Source organism: Zingiber officinale, chromosome 5B (assembly GCF_018446385.1).
Source record: "Zingiber officinale cultivar Zhangliang chromosome 5B, Zo_v1.1, whole genome shotgun sequence".
In the NCBI taxonomy this organism is placed as follows: domain Eukaryota; kingdom Viridiplantae; phylum Streptophyta; class Magnoliopsida; order Zingiberales; family Zingiberaceae; genus Zingiber; species Zingiber officinale.
Window position 1 is genome coordinate 48,350,598 of NC_055995.1, and position 18,302 is coordinate 48,368,899.

At 40.7% G+C, this 18,302-nt stretch overlaps 1 non-coding gene across 1 annotated transcript; it reads left to right on the forward strand.

Annotated features, from left to right (window-relative positions):
* Nucleotides 1-13,362: 13,362 nt before the first annotated feature.
* On the forward strand, nt 13,363-13,470 carry LOC121988110. Its single transcript, XR_006113870.1, has one exon. It is a non-coding gene; the product is annotated as a small nucleolar RNA R71 (small nucleolar RNA).
* Nucleotides 13,471-18,302: the final 4,832 nt, after the last annotated feature.

An 18,302-nucleotide genomic window follows, 5' to 3' on the forward strand; every position in this document is an offset into this window, starting at 1 on the left:
AAATGCTCCTTGAGTGTCAATTTCCTCAAAGTTGGGTTAACTACCCTTCTAATCGGAGTTGACACTCTCTAACCCATCTATGGGGTAGAGAAGATGCTCCTAGTAACCCAACACCTATTGGTGCTCCTTGGATGCTCTAGGTCTTCACTAGGGATAACTTCCCTAGATACCTTCCTAGTGACCTTGTTTGGCTTCTTGGAAGCCTTGGTCACACTTTCTAGGTCAACTCTAGGGATAGCCTCCCTTGTGACCTTGTTTGTGACTTTCTTAGACTTCTTAGAATCCTTAGTCACATTTATTGCAAAAACACTCTTAGGGATGACCTCCTTAGTATTTTTGACTTGCCCACTAGACCTAGGGTTTGTTCCATAACTATATGGAACCCTATGATAACTAGGCACATCCTTCTTAGCCTTTGGTTTGTATCCCAAACCTCTATTGCTATTGGATGGCTTTGATTTTTCTAACCCTAAGTTATGCTCATTTTGCCCTAATAGGATATTTTTCATCCTTTTTAGGGTCTTTTCCATTTTATCAAGTCTTGACCTCAAGACTTGATTTTTTATCATTAAGTCCTTAGGTCTTGATCCATGAGCATTTTTGTTTCTAGGCTTGAATCCTTAGAATTATTGCCTAGATTTTTACCTACATTCCTAACCTTAGGTGTAGTAGTCTTGGCATGTAGGGCCACATGCTTTTCCTTAAAGCCCTCATGCTTCCTATTCTTATGGTAAATTACATTAAAATGATAAAAATTAGAACTATCATGTTTTTTACCATAATGTAAAGGAGTAGGCTCAATAAATGTTACCTTCTTCTTTACCTTGGAGGCTCCCCCTTTACTAGTGCCTCCTTGAGCCTTGACCATCTTCTTCCCCTTGGGGCATTGACTTCGGTAATGCCCTTTTTGATTGCAAGAGAAACACACAATGTGCTCCTTGCTCTTCTTTGTCCCGGGGATGGTCTCCTTGGGCTTCTCCTTGCCCTTTTTTGTCACTTGACCCTTCTTCTTGGCCAAGTTTGGACACTTGCTCTTGTAGTGCCCATGTTCCCTACATTCAAAATATATAATATGATTTTTATTATTAATTGAACTCTTTTTACCTTCTTGTGTAGGGATGGCACTTGCTCCTCCATTTGATATTTCTTGAATGTTGGAGGTGGCACCATCTTCTTCTTCTTCACTTGACCCGGATGTAGAAGCTTCTCCTTCTTCTTGATCCGGTGTCACCAAGGATTGCTCCCCCTCAATCCTAGAGGTGGAGGCTTCATCATCTTGAATATGAAACAAGGAGTATACTCCCTCCTTGTTCCCTTCGGTGCATTCCCTTGAGGATGAAGCTTCTTGGATTTCCTCTTCTTCGGAGGTTGAGCATCTCTCAACCTCGGAGTCCTCCTCTTGGTCTTGCTCCAAAGAGTCACCCTCTATGGATTCTTCATGATCTTGTGCAGTGGAGGGGATCTCTTCATGAAGCCTGGCCAATTTGCTCCATAATTCCTTTGCATCTTCAAATTCTCCAATTTTGCAAAGGATGGTGCTTGGCAATAAATTGACCAAAAGCTTGGTCACTTTGTCATTGGCCTCGCACCTTTGGACTTGCTCTTGGCTCCACTTGCTCCTCTTGAGAACTTTGCCCTTTGAATTTCTTGGAGCCTTGAAGCCTTCCATTAGAGCAAACCATTGCTCTATCTCCACCATAAGAAAATTTTCGATTCTTGATTTCCAAGAATCGAAACTTGTGGATGTGTACGGTGGAGCCACCCTTGTGTCAAATCCAAGTTCATCTTGGAATTGCATCTTGAAGTTGAGCTTGATAAAGTCTTGAACTTGAAGAATTTGCTCCAACTTCTTCACCCTCTAGCTTTTCTTGTTATGCTTGACCCTTCCGGCGATGATTCCGGTGAAGAGCGGCCTCGCTCAGATACCACTTGTTAGGACCAAAAGTAGCTAGAGGGGGGGTGAATAGCTCGTCGTGCTTCGTGATGTTCGGCGTTGCTTGTTTCTTCTAAGATGTGCAGCGGAGAATACAGAAACAAATCACACAACGCTAACACGGTTGGTTTACTTGGTATCCACCTCACAAGAGGTGACTAGTCCAAGGATCCACACCAACACACACACCCTCCACTAATGAAAACTCTCCTTTATGGTAACTACCAAGGGCGGAGAAGCCCTACAAGACTCAATACAAGAAGAAGAAAGGGTAGTAAAGAAATACAAGCTTACAAGCTTACAATGAGTGCACAAACCCTAACCCTAGTTTCTTCTTCTTTCTTTGATCCGTCTCTTGACTTGGAAGAGCCTCCAAGAACCTTCAAGAACTGGCGATCTCGAGCTTGAGAAGAGCTGTGGAGGAGCTGGTGAAGATCTGAAATGAGTCGGTGAAGAGATACCGAAGGAATCGTGCGCCTTAGGCCTTTATCGACGCCAACGGTCGGATCCCGATCGATTCGAATGTTCCCAATCGATCGGGGAGGCTTTGGATCGATCCAGAGCGCCTCTGTGCTCTGGAAAAATGCCTGGATCAATCCACGGATCGATCCAGCGCTTATCGTGCGAAGCAGCAGCGTCCCAATCGATTCACTGATTGATTGGGACATCTGGATCGATCCACTGATCGATCCAGAGGCTTTCTGTTCGTTGGGAAAGGTCTGGATCGATCCACTGATCGATCCAGCACTTGGTTTTTGCCCAAAACCAAGTCCCAAACCTCCCAAACCAACATCCGGTCAACCTTAACCTGTTGGTACGTCATGCCTAGCATCTAGTCACTCCCTTGACCTGCTAGGACTCCCCACCAAGTGTCTGGTCAATCCCTTTGACCCACTTGGACTTTTATCTTCGTGCCAAGTATCCGGTCACTCCCTTGACCTACTTGGACTTCCACCAGATGTCTGGTCAATCCCTTTGACCCATCTGGATTTTCTCGTGCCAAGTATCCAGTCAATCCTTTGACCTACTTGGACTTCCCAACACCAAATGTCCGATCATCCTTGATCCATCTAGATTTTCCCTTGCCTGGCTTCACTCACCAGGACTTTCACCTAGCTTCACTCACTAGGGTTTTCAATCTGCCTAGCTTCACTCACCAAGACTTCCATTCTACCTAACATCCCAGTTAGGACTTCCCAGTCAAGTATCCGGTCAACCTTGACCTACTTGACTCTTCTTTAATCAATTTCTTATTGTCAAACATCTAAACTCAAACCAAGACTCAGCTTGGTCAACTATGTCACGCCCCAGAGGAGTCTCTGTCCGAAGAAATTTCGGCAGCATCTCCCCTGTACGGCGGACAATATGAAACTTTCTACATCTCACATATACATCAGCCACAGGCGGCTGGAATGATAACAAAAATAAAAAAAACAAACACCACGCAGTTTATAAAGATATTCAGCCTCTGGCTGTCACAACCACGCAGTTAATAATAGTAAACAATAACAATAGGACTCTGACTCGAAATCCACCCTACTCCACTACACTCGTAAAGCTCAAATCCAACGAACTCACCTCTTCTGCCGTCCAGGCAGGCACGTAGTAGAATGAAATCCAATATCATATCAAAAATCCATCAAAAGGTGTTACTCCATACAATATCCATAGGAAAAATCCAAAGACAATACTAAAACAAAGTCTGATATAGAAAAAGGCCAAAATAAAACAAATAACGAACTAGTAGAGAACTGGCTCTACGTGCAGATGGGGGGCCAGCGACTGGAACTGCTCCGGACAGCCTCAACCTGAAAATATCAACACTCAGCAGGTACAACTGATATACAAAATAAAACAAATAACAGATAACTCTAATCATGCGTACAGTCTCCTGAATACGAGAAGGAATAAATGCAACTAAATGAAATCAGGAGATAACTGTGCTAACCGGAATCAAGGTACAAAGGTAACAGGTCGTCAGACCGAAGAAAATCATAATCCTGTATGCATGTCAATCAAATGCATCCATACAAATGCAGCATATAAGTGCAACAATCACAAACAATAAAATGCAATAAATGCATATGGTGACCGTGCACTCGGACATCACTGCTCCTAACAGTGACTGAGTGGACGGGATGCTGTCGGAGTACTCCTGTCCTCTGGCCCCAAATCATAAATGGGGGAGCTCAATGCTCTCATCTCCCGGTACACAATGATGGGGAGGATATCTCTGCCGGCTACCACGCTGAGTCATCTGACCAATGGAGCCAAACAGAGTCCACCATCTGCCGGCTACTACGCTGCTACACTAAATGCCAGCGGAGCCAAACAGAGCGGAACTCAACGGAGCCAAACAGCAGTACCGCCACACACCTGCCTGATATACCACTAATCCATGGGTGGTGGTGGTGTGTGCAGTACATGTAACTGGCGATGGGCTCAACCATAGTGGAGCCGACAATCGCACAGCATGCAAACATGATGCATGATACTAAGCATGGCAATCTCATGAATAGCATAGCAAGATCCATACATAAATAAAAGGTGTACCACAAGTCAATGTATCAGATGGAAGGTACACAAACAGGTAGGGTATCATATAAACCCTAGGTCCTGAACATGATGTATCATATGGTTGGGTCACTACCGAAAGCATGTATGGTCAGGTCAATAATAACATGTAGTGCATAATAAATAAACAAACAACATGTAACAGATCATGTAGTGACCAACCGAATCAAAAAGACAACACAATCATTGCTATATGTTAAACACTTTATTATGCATATCAAAAGACATAAGTCAAAGTACCCGCCTCCGATAAGATGTTGCAAATCTGACTCCGAGATACTCGTCTCGCGTCAAAGTCCTGTGTTATATATAAATAAATATATTTTATTTAGCTACGATTTACATAAATAGCTAAACAAAATTCCTAAAACTATTTAGGACAAAACCCTAAACCAAAAACACATAAACATATCAATATACACATGATCGTCTAACTAAATCCTCCAATTCAGAATAAGATCTACAACAGAACTCAAATACACCTAATCCTTACCCTAATTCACAATCCAAAAGATTACGGTGAAGGTTGCTTGCTGCTAAAACATTGAACAAGCAATTGTTTGTTGATCCACAGCACATAGAAACCCACAGTAATTCTTCCTTCAACTCACAACCCTCATTTCTGTGTACTAAGTCTACTGTTGCTATCAATTAACACCACAGCCCCACTTCCTCTCCAATTTCGTAACCTAAGTTAGTAGCAAAGAGAAAATCACGATCAAAATTGGAGATTCCTGCCAAGATTTAACCTAATTCCAACTAGCTTACCTCCTTTGATCAATTAGGGCACGTGAATTGAACACACGGTGCTGGCTCGATCAAACTGACAGAGAGATCAGTGAAGGAGGTGCTCTGCCGAGGTGCGTCCGTGCAGAGATGGCCGAAGAAGTGAGGAGACACGAGCGGTCAGCAATCGGGCGGCGCCGGCAGTGAAGTCGGCAGTGTACAACAGATGTGAGACTCGGCGGTGTGGCGGAGATGCTAGGGCTCGGCGGCGGGCCGGCGCTAGGGCAGAGAGACACCAAGTCTGTAGAGGAAGAGGACTATGGTGGCACCGGCTAGGGCTCAGGCGACTGGAGTTCCTGTGGCCGGCGGTGTCTCGGCGTCGGAACGACAGTGGCTCGCGTGAGGGAGGAGAGGCTAGGGCATGGGGTGGCGTCGGGAGGAAAGGCTCGGCTTCACCGAGAAGAGGAGAAGATAAAGGGAGGAACCGCTACAGCCGGCGGTTAGGGCAGATTCGCCGCGAGGGGGAGCAGGCGCGGGGGAAGGAGTCGGGAGGAGAAGCACAGGTTCGGCGTGAGGAGAAGAGAGGAAATAAAGAAAAAATATAAAGAAAAAGAAAAGGAAAAAAAAAAGAAAATAAAATAAAACTTTTCCTTATTAAAACTGGGTAGCCTAAACAGGCTTTTCCGGGCCCCATCTTAATCCCCGTTAACTTGTCCATACGAGCTCCGAAAAATTCCCGAAAAAATTCCAAAAATTCCTAAAAATTCCCTTATTAAGATTCGCCTATTTTTCGATATTTTACAAACTAGGTCAACCTTGACCTGAGGGATGTTGCACCAACAGTATTATCCAAAGCTAACTCAAGGGTTAGTATGATGTGGATCTTGTCCCACAAGAATTATAGAATTCAGTGGGAGCATCATTTAATTAAAGGCCTAATTAGATGATTTAAAAGAATATGATATTTATTTCTGCAAATTTTCTGTTGTAGATACCCATGACGTCGAATACGAACTTTTTCTCTCTGCGTTCTGTCCTTAAGAAGGACAAGCTCAACGGAGCAAATTTCCTGGACTGGTACAGGAACTTGAGAATAGTTCTCACCCAAGAACGTAAACTGTACGTTCTAGAGCAGCCCATTCCAGAGGCTCCTCCTGCCACTGCCACACGAGCAGACCGAGATGCTTACAAGAAGCATCAAGATGACGCATTCGATGTGTCCTGTCTAATGCTCGCAACCATGAACTATGAGCTTCAGAAGCAACATGAGTTGATGGGTGCTTACGATATGGTTGCACATCTTCGTCAACTATATCAAGGACAAGCAGGGCACTGGAAGAGGAACTTCACAGGATACTTGGAAGATCTTAAGAAGGAGAGAAATAAGATTTCTACTTCAGGTATAAATGTTATAGAAGTCAACCTCTCTATTTCTTCGTCGTGGGTATTAGATACCGGATGTGCATCGCACATTTGTACTAATGTACAAGCACTAAGAAATAGCAGAGCATTGACAAAGGGCGAGATAGACCTACGAGTAGGCAATGGAGCACGGGTTGCTGCTGTTGCTGTAGGGACTTATTTTCTATCTCTGCCCTCTGGGCTTATACTAGAGTTAGACGATTGTTGTTATGTGCCTGCATTGACTAAGAACATTATATCAGTTTCTTATTTGGACAAGAAAGGATTCTCGTTTATAATAAAGAACAAATGTTGTTCTGTCTATTTAAACGATGTGTTCTATTGTAGTGCACCTCTGATGAACGGACTCTATATTCTAGACCTTGAGAGCTCTATCTATAACGTTAGTACCAAGAGGTTCAAATCGAACGATATGAACCACACCTATCTCTGGCACTGTCGCTTAGGTCATATAAATGACAAGCGCTTATCCCAGCTCCATAAGGATGGTTTGCTGGACTCATTTGATTTTGAATCATATGAGATATGCGAGTCATGCCTACGAGGCAAGATGACCAAGACTCCCTTTAGTGGGCACAGCGAGAGAGCGACTGATTTGTTAGGACTCATACATAGTGATGTATGTGGCCCTTTCAATGTCGCTGCTAGAGGCGGTTATAGGTACTTCATCACATTTACTGATGACTTCAGTAGATACGGTTATGTGTACTTGATGACACATAAGTCCGAATCCTTTGAAAAGTTCAAAGAATTCAAGAATGAAGTACAGAACCAGCTTGGCAAGAGTATTAAGATACTTCGATCCGATCGAGGTGGTGAATACTTAAGCCATGAGTTTCGTGACTACTTAGCTGAGTATGGGATTTTATCTCAACTCACTCCTCCTGGAACACCACAGTGGAATGGTGTATCCGAAAGGAGGAATCGTACTTTATTAAATATGGTACGGTTTATGATGAGTCACACAGATCTTCTGACATACCTCTGGGGTTATGCTCTAGACACGGCAGCTTTCATACTCAACCGAGTTTCATCAAAGGCCGTGATAAAGACACCATATAGGATATGGACAGGGAGAGATGCCCAGGTGTCTTTCATGAGGATTTGGGGTTGTGAGGCTTACGTACGACGTCAAGTCTCAGACAAATTAGGACCCAAATCCGATAAGTGCTATTTCATCGGATATCCCAAGGAAACTAAGGGATATTACTTCTACATTCCCAGTCAGCATAAGGTAGTTGTGGCAAAGACTGGGGTCTTTCTAGAAAGGGACTTTGTTTCTAGAAAGACTAGTGGGAGCGCGTTCGATCTTAAAGAAGTTCAAGATGCGAACAATTGCACTGATGCCTCGATGGAAGTTGAACTGGAACCACAAAGTGTTGTGGATGATGTTGTTCTACAAGAAGTTGAGGAACAACAACCAGTTCAAATAGACATACCTCTTCACAGGTCTGATAGGGTACGTCGTCAGCCTAAGAGATACTCATTTCTCTTGTCTGACCATGATGACGTTATGCTCATAGAGGATGAGCCTACCACCTATCAGGAAGCTGTGATGAGACCAGATTCCGAGAAATGGGTAGAGGCCATGAGATCCGAAATGGAATCCATGTACACCAACCAAGTATGGACTTTGGTTGATCCACCTGAAGGGGTAAAACCCATTGGGTGCAAGTGGGTCTTTAAGAGAAAGACTGACATGGATGGACTTATCTATAAGGGTCGCTTGGTAGCTAAAGGTTTCAAGCAAATTCATGGTATTGACTATGATGAAACCTTTTCTCCAGTAGCGATGTTTAAGTCTATTCGGATCATGCTTGCTATTGCAGCCTACCATGACTATGAGATATGGCAGATGGATGTCAAAACCGCGTTTCTGAATGGAAACCTACTCGAGGATGTGTACATGACACAACCTGATGGTTTTGTAGATCCACAGCATACTAGCAGAGTATGCAAGCTGCATAGGTCCATTTATGGACTAAAGCAAGCTTCTCAGAGCTGGAATCTCCGATTCGATGATGTAATCAAATAGTTTGGTTTCATCAAGAACGAAGATGAACCTTGTGTCTACAAGAAGGTTATAGGAGACATAGTTGTCTTCCTCATATTGTATGTGGATGACATACTACTCATTGGGAAGGACATCCCTATGCTTCATTCTGTCAAGACTTGGCTAGGGAGTTGCTTCTCAATGAAGGACTTAGGTGAGGCATCCCGCATTCTAGGGATACAGATCTATAGAGATAGATCTAAGAGATTGCTTGGCCTAAGTCAAAGTACATACATTGACAAGGTACTCCTTCGGTTTGCCATGCAAAATTCCAAGAAGGGATTTCTGCCGATGTCACATGGAGTGAGTCTTTAGAAGACTCAAGGTCCTTCTTCTAGAGAGGAGAGAGACCGCATGGATCAGATCCCTTATGCCTCAGCCATAGGATCGATCATGTACGCTATGCTATGTACTCGACCTGATGTCTCGTATGCTTTGAGCATGATGAGTCAGATCCAGGTGAAAGTCACTGGATAGCTGTCAAGAATATTCTTAAGTACTTAAGAAGGACTAAAGAATATTTCTTGATATATGGAGGCAATGATGAGCTCTGTAAAGGGTTACAGTGATGCTAGCTTCCAGACCGATCAGGATGACTATAGATCGCAGTCGGGGTTCGTATTTTGCATAAATGGTGGTGCTGTCAGCTGGAAGAGTTCGAAGTAGGATACAGTAGCTGATTCTACAACAGAAGCCGAGTACATTGCTGCATCAGAGGCAGCAAAGGAGGCAGTTTGGATCCGCAAGTTCATCACTGAACTTGGGGTGGTTCCTAGCATTGCTGACCCCATTGAGCTCTATTGTGACAACAATGGAGCTATAGCACAGGCGAAGGAACCTCGCTCACACCAGCGGACCAAGCATATACTACGGCGCTTCCATCTCATTCGAGAGATTATCGATAGAGGAGATGTGAAGATTTGCAGAGTACCTACAGAGGCTAACATCGCAGATCCCTTGACCAAGGCTTTGGCACAGAGGAAGCATGATGGTCACACTAGGTCTTTAGGCCTTAGAGCCTATACTGATTGGCACTAGTGCTAGTGGGAGATTGTTAGTTAGAGCCCTAGAGCCAATCATTTGATGATTGTATGGACTCATGTATATCATATTCTTATATATATATTAAGGCATTTGGTTTTTGGTTATTATGCTTATTTGTATTAGTGCCAGATAAAATAAGTATAGTAAGGTCCTTGAGTAGAAGGTTCATACCTATATCAATCGATTAGTTGAATCGATAGTGAGATGATATAGGGAACACTACTCTAATTTATTCCTAGTCGAGTATTAACATTCAGGGACAATGTTAATACAATAAGACTAGCATGCAGGTCAGCTCGATGACTTGATCTCACAAGTCATGGATATAGAGATATCAAGCTGACACATGGGTATGCATTAGAGAATGTATACTGAATGACCCGCCATGAGAAAGTATCATGGATCGTTATATGAGTGTCATATACTTTCTCATGTGGTTATAAGTATGACTATTAGTCCTTAGACCTGAAGTCACCATGGATCCCTACATAAGGAGTTATGTACTTTGGTTTCATCAAACGTCACCCGTAACAGGGTGGACTATAAAGGCGATTACTGGGTATGTAACAAATTATGCAGAGGGATGTGAGTGATGTAGATGGGATCTATCCCTTCCATATGACGGGAGCGACATCAATATTCTTGATAGAGTTAGACCACGAAGTGCATGGCCATGCCCAAATGAGTCAACATTAGATGTTGAGCTCATTTGATCGAGTGAATCTACTTGGAGTTCAAGATTTAGATTGATTAGAGGATGACATGGTCTATGCCTCATATTGATCAATCTAGATGTCTAGGATAGAAGGACAATGTCACATATTGTGAGGAGTCACAATTAGTAGTCACAAGGTGATGTTGGATCTCGACATTTCTTGTAACTTGGGTAGCAATGATGTATTGCTAGATGCCGCTCATTGCTTATGTTTCTAAAGGAGTTTACAAACATTGCCAACGTTACAAGAACCTATTGGGTCACACACAAAGAACAAGTGGATGAAGATTAGGTTCATATGATGAACCAATTGGATTAGGTTCATATGATGCACCAAAGATTGGATTCAAATTAGACTTATTGAGTTAGACTCAATTAGATTCAATTGTTGAATGAGTCTAATTTAAATTTGATTCATTGAGTCAATTTATATTAATGAATTGAGATTCATTAAATTGAAATTGACTTGAATCAAAGGTTGGATTTAACTCAACAAGGAAGAAATTGGTCAATTTTGACTTGACCAAATGGAATTTGAAACATCAAGTTTGACTTGATGTATTGCCACATCATAAGGATGACTCATCCTTGCCACATCACCTCCACCTCATGAGGTATGCCACCTCATGGGGGTTACACTCTTCCCTTGGGTTTTAATGTGGCTGGCCACATTAATGAAGGGGGTTACATTGTGTGGCCGGCCACACAAATGTTGAGAGGAGTTTTGATTTTGGTATTGATGTGGGCATTCATTCTATTATCTTCTTCCTTGCTTCTTCCCTCTCTTGGCTAGTCGTTGTCGTGACTTCCTTGGTGAGGAGAAGGTGGTTGAGTGAATCCAAGAGCAAAGGTAGAGTGAAGGTCACAAAGGAAGGATACTACTAGTGAGTGTATAAGATTTCTTTTGTACCTTCTTCTTTTTCTTCCTTTCCAATCCCATTCGAAAGCTCTAGAAAGTGCTAGCACACTTGGGGCTTTCTTCTCCATCCTTTGAGTGTGAGAGACACTCCTTGTTCATGTGGATATCACTAGAGAAGTATCTACCTTGATACTTTGGAGATCCGACAAGTACCTTGGACGAGCGGGATTTTGCAAGGGCACGCATCGAAGGTAAAATGGTTTTTCCTTTGTAGATCTACTGTAGATCGTAGTATAAAACTCATATTTGTGGTTTCAAAATTTTTCCTTGCACGGATCTACGGCTTTGGGTGATTCGGGGTTTCCGCGACGCGAAAAGCGGTTTTCGCGGCCCGAAAAACCCAACACTAACTCTATTGGTGATGCTTCAAAAGGTTGTGATTCATGGGGCTTTGCCTTTTCTACAGAAGTCTCTACACTTTGGTCTTCAACAATTTTGATCATTGCAACTTGGGAAAATTAAGGTAAGTGATTCTTGGGGCATTGCTTCCTTAGCACAAGTTCCTACACTTTTCTCCACAATATCTTCACTAGTAGAAAAGAGTACATTGATATCAATATCATCCACAGGAGAGTTATCATCTTTATTTGTGGTCTTAAACTAATTGTCTTCATCACAATCATCATCTGAAATCTCTATCTCACCATTAACAAATACAATCCTTGGAGGGAAATCTAAAAATTTGCAAGATACCACATCTCCATCACCATCATCATCGCAAAATTTACCAAATTCTTCATTATTCTAGGTATCCACAAACTTTTGTTAAAAAGAAATTTGTGGTACATGAATCCTTAGTGGAGGCATTGGGATGAAGTCATTTTTATTAATAGCTTGAGGCTTATGTATCTATTAGTAATTAGCCCTAAGAGCCAATCATGAGATGATTAGGCCTTTTGGATTAATCATTGAGTTAGACTCGAATGAACCACTCATTGGATTAAGTGTAATCCGAATTAGACTCATTGATTTAGACTCAAATAGATCTAATTGTTGGATTGAGTCGAATTGCATGGGAATCAATGGGTTAGACTCATTGGGTGAACTTGAGTTCACCAAGGAAGTTGAATGGTCAAAATTCAACCATTGGATTGAATGGTTGATTTTGAGCCATTGGATTAGAAGATGAAAGGGTGGAGACTCTTGGTATTCCATGGGATGACTATAAATATCATTTGGATGATATTTTTCATAAGATTTTCATCACTTGAGAAGGTGAAGAGTCTCTTTGCATCTTCTCCTTCCTCCTTCCCTTGCTTGGTCGAAACATACATTTGAGGTTGCTAGCACAACCTTATGTGTTTCCTTCTCCATCTTGTTGAGTTTGTGAGACAACTGAAGGCAAGGCTTGTTCGTGTGGATACCGTAGAAGCGCAAACGCTTGATCGTGCTGTGATCTGAGCTGTCGGGAGATCATGAGCATGCTTCAAAGGTATAACTCTATCATGTCTTTAGATCTAACTTAGTATAAGATTATGTTTCCCTTCGCATGGATCTTCTAGAGGAAATAGATTTTTCCACTGCGCGTTTACGTATTTAGCAACCTATTCCCTTACAGTATCATGTGTCGATGTTGTATACATTTTTATTGGAGTGGTGGGTGGGTCGAGTTTTCTTGAGGGTTGTATTGGAGATCCAATGCATTGTGAACTCACTCTATATGGCTTAGCTTCTAACTAGCTGAACCTCTCATTCTACTCGATGATAACTTCTATATGGTTTTCAAGACTCATGAGGGGTTGCCATAGTTCTTGTTCATCATTCACATTTGCATTCATGGCTTGCACTTCTAAGATTGTTGGGGAAGGTTTAAGCCAATTTTGATTTGACCACTATTGGAGGTTTTGTGTCACTTGATCAATTTACTCATATGCTTCATTTAAACTTTTGTTCATCAATGACCTCCTGAATCCAATAAGGTCATGTTTGAGAAAGAAATCTGCATATAGAATAGATGCATAGTGAGCCATTTCTCTAACCCATAATGAGGGCATTGCTTCAAAAAACTTTTGAATCTCTCCCATACTTTAAATAGTGATTCTTCCTCTATTTGAGAAAAGTTCATCATTTGGTTTCTCATGAATATTGTCCTACTTGGTGGGAAAAAGTAATTCAGAAGCGTTGCTCTAATTGTTCCCAGCTTGTTATACTTTGTGGGCAAAGGGAACTCAACCAAGTCTTTGCTCTACCCTTGAGACTAAATCGAAATGCTAGTAAATGAATAGCATTTTTTGAGAGTCCTTCACACTTCACCATACTACAATATTCTTGAAATACCTTAAGATGTAAGTATATATTTTCATAATTTTCTCCTCCAAATTTGTCAGCTTGAATCATGGAAATTAGTTATGGATTAAGTTAAATGTTGACAGCATTAATATGTAGTCTTAAAATGGGATCCAATCCTTTTGCAGATATTGGTGTGAAAAATTCTCTCAAAGGCCTGCTTGATATGTTAGTGCTCAAGGTATTCTAAAAAACTATAAGAGCAAACAAAAATGCAAAATTAAAGACAAGAAAGAAAATACATAACGAAAAATAAGAAAGAAAAAAAGAAAAATGTCTAGAGTAACTCGTATGCTAATCAACTAATGTTAATCAAAAATAGTCCTCGACAATGACACTAAAAACTTAATATGTATCCATAAGTACACGAAAACGTCATCAAGTAATAAAAGATATTGAACCATAGGGATTGTTAATTAAGCACTAGTTAACTTTGTACAGTAAATTATCTTGACAATCAAAAGTTTGGAGAAGTCTTTAAGAACTAAGGTTGAGAGAGTAGAGAGAGAGGGAGAAAGAGTTGTTGGGGGAGTTTGATTTCATTATGATAATAGTTAATGTCCCTATACATTATTCATCTCCTTACCTCTATGCCTAAACTCTTGTAGGATTTCTAACTAAAGTCTAGCATGACCCCACAAATAGTGGACTGGAGAGTTTACCCAAGTTCTAATGTCATTAAGTAAAGAAACAACTCTAAAAAGCCTAGTTAAAGGATAACCCTAAGGCCCCCCGGTCATATAATCTCTAGAGTTATCTGATTTACTTCCTAACAGTAGATTAATGCAATTAAGTAGAAGAGATAACATAGAAAGTCAGGTTAAAGGGTTACCCTCTACACAGGCCACCCCCCCCCCCCCAGGTTATACAATCTCTAGATTGTACAAGTCACTTCCTAACATTGATTAGGAAAAACTCCTTAAACTCTAATTAGCTTCCCTTGTAGGGAATTGCTCTCCATTTTAAAAAGTTGCCTTAGAAAATAAGGATACACTCTATCACAGAGTTCCCGGTTACATATTCCAAAGCACCTACTCTACATGGCGAACAAAACTCTACATCTAAATATATTGACTTCACACACATTTTTACAAACACATACAAGGTAGAACACACAAGAATAAGTAATAAAACATGTCATTGAACAAGAAAATGACATATGAATAGTTTATACTTTAATATCACATCGTAACTACTTTCTACATCATAAGAATTGAAGAGTCTACTCCATTACAAGAGAATACAACCAATGAATGAAGAAAGTAGCAAACTATAACACAATATATAGAAATAGAGAGAAGAAATTGCTTATCTTTGAAGTCTAATGTCTTTAAAGGTATTCCCTTGCTTCAGACGTGGACGGATGGTGCAAATTGGGGGAAAAAAAAAAGAGGACCTAGGATTTCCCCTAGAAAGATAAGTGAAAAAAGGGAGAAAATCCACTTTTATAGCAGGGGCACGACCCCCTTCCCTCAGCCTGCATGGTTGTGCCATATGGCATGGCCAAGCTGTGTAGACAGTAAAAGGGGATGGCCCGGCAGTGCTTATGAGGCACGGCCTGGCCATGCCCCTTTCTGTGTGTAGGAGGTATGGTCATGCCTCTTGGTACGGCCCTACCATGCCACTCTCTAGAATAAGGGCATGACCATGTCTGATAAGCATGGTCTTGCCATGGTAGTCTTTGTAGGGGAGTACAGTCTGCTCATGCTGGATTTTAGAATAGATTGCACTTGTGTTCTTTGTCCCTCTCTGCTCTATTTCACATCCTGTCAATCAAAACAAAGAAAAAGCAAATCTCCAAACATGAAGAAGTAATTATGCTAATAAAATGAATGAATAGAGTGTGATAACATAAATCATAATCAATAAATAGTAGTAAATGTGCGTCAATCAAAGTCTAAAATCATATATAATATACAAGCATCACCCTTTTCCCCTTTGGGGGAGAACCCTAGAGCTCTTCTTCTTCACAATCTATCCTCCACAGAAATGAGGGAATGCCTCAAAAAATACTGGCTTCAAGGATAAACACTCTCTTCTTTCTATTTCCATATATTGAGTCATAGTTTACTACTTTCTTCATCTATTGGTGGTATTCTCTTGTAATAGAGTATATCCTCCTCTTTTTAGGATGTAGAGAGTAGTTTGATGTTTTAATTGATGTATGAACTGTGAATATGTCATTTTCTCGTTCAATAAAGTGTTTATGTCATGTTCTATGTGTGTTGTGCCTTATAAGTATTTGATGAAATGTGTGAATGGTGTAAACATGTAGATGTGAGGGATTAGTCACCATGCACAGGAGGTACTTTAGATCATATGACCAAGGGGCTAGTGAGAGAGGATATTCCTTTAACCAGACTTTCCAGAGTATCACCTTGAATTGAGGGATAATCCTCCTCAAGGGATTGGCTAACTAAGAGCTTAATGGGTTTACACTAATTTAATGTTAGGAAGTGACTTATATAATATAACGATTGATGACCAAGGGGCCCTCGGGTATCCCTTTAATTGGACTTTCTATGTTACCTCTTCTACTTAGTAGCATTGAATGAGAATGGTATAAACACTCTCGTGTAGACTTTAATCCTTGTTTAGAAGTAATTAAGATAACTCTAGTGATTGTATAATAAGGGGCCCTTAGTGACAAAGGATATCCCTTTAACTAGATTTTCTAGAGTTACTCCTTTACTAAATGATGTTAGAATTATTATATCTTATCGATAATTTGGTTAGAATCTTTACATGATGATAAACATAGAGAATAAGGAAGTGGACATGTACTAAGGGCATTAATTAGCATCATAATTAAACTGAAATTCTAGAAATCATCTCCCTAAGCTCATGCCCTCTTAAGATCATCTCTCCCTCTCTCTTGCTTGCTCTTTCTCAACTCTCTCTCTCTTCTCAATCTCCTGCTCACAAGCATTCAACCAACCTTCGATCATCTAAATAACTTACTTTACAAAATCGACTAGTAATCAACAGTCTCTATGGTTCAATATATTTTTATTACTAACAGTGTGGACATGCACTTTACAACTTCATAACAAAAAGCATGGTCATGTCACACAATACATAGTTAAAAAAACTTTCAAATCACACAACTGTGTGAATTGGCACTATCTGGCCATGGGACATACTATGAGTAGCTTTTGAAATGAGACGACTATGCCTCATTGGCACAACCATAGCATGCATATGGCCATGTCAAGGAGACACGATCGTGCCATGTAAGCTATTGCCCCTATTTTTCTTTAGCACAGCCTCTCTTTGTTTGTTCTTCTGAAAAGCCTCCATACTTGTAGAAAAGTCCACAGCCAGCTCGTGTAGGCCAAGAAACCTTAAAACTAAAATAAACTTGCATTAAACTCATGAAAAAGAAACTAACAACAAGAACAAAAATATTAAAATGAACCCTTGTGATGCCTCCCAAGAAGCACTTATTTAGGGTCATGAGCTCGACCCCTAATTTAGATAAACTTGAAGCCTTTACCTTGAAGGAGAGGTGTTCCCCTCCATCATGGTAACTTTTTCTCTGGCCCTTCTCTCATCCAGGCTCTTACTAGAATGATGTATTTTTCATGTTTAGTTCTAGGCCTCTTCTCCTTGCTTGCCAGACTTGGTGCTACATCTGACGGTCTCCCTTTGAGATGATGCTCCTTCTTCTCTAGTTGAAATTCATCCAACCTAAAATAAACATTTGTAAATGCAAAAAATTAATTAGTAGCCTTGGATAAATCAAATTCTAATTTTTTTCCTTGTCGATAACCAATTAAAGTTTATGATTTTTCACATCAATCACAACTCCAATTATGGCAAGGAATGACCTTCCAAAAATAATAGGAATCTTTGGGTCCTCTTCCATCTCTAAGACCACAAAGTCTATAGGGATGATAAAGCTCCCTACCTCCACCGGCACATCCTTAATGATACCCATTGGATATCTACAAGAGTGATTAATTAATTACAGTGCCATGGTGGTTAATTTCAAGTCATTAAGTCTCACCTTCTTACAAATAGAGTATGGAATAAAACTCACACTTGCTCCTAGATTACAGTATGCCTTACTAATTAAAGTAGTGCCAATTTTGCAGGGGATAGAGAAACTCCCCGAATCTTGGAGATTATAAGGTAGCATATTTAGCAACAAAGCGCAACACTCCATTAGTTAATGCCATAGTCTTATATCCATCTTACTTGCATTTGTTAGAAATAATTTCCTTCATGAATTTGGCTAATTTTGGTATTTGTTACAGAGCATCCATAAGAGGAATTTCAATGTATTCTTCAAGAATATGTAGAATTCATCATACTTCTTTACTTTGGAAATTCTTTGAGGGAAGAGAATCAGTAGAATAATTTTTCTTGTTGGAGACTCTTGAACCGGTATGGTGTTCTCCACCTTCTCTTGGGTGCCACTAATATGAGAAGAGGATGAAGAAGGCTCTGTTGGAATGTATACTATAAGCCTAGCTTTTGTATGAACATCTATTTTGAAATATTTTGAAATGAGAATCACTTTGGTCATATGTTTGTATTTTATATTTATATATATGTCGTTACAGTTATCCATTTAATTTATATTATAGATAACATAGTGAGTGGTGCCACACAGAAGATCATGTTA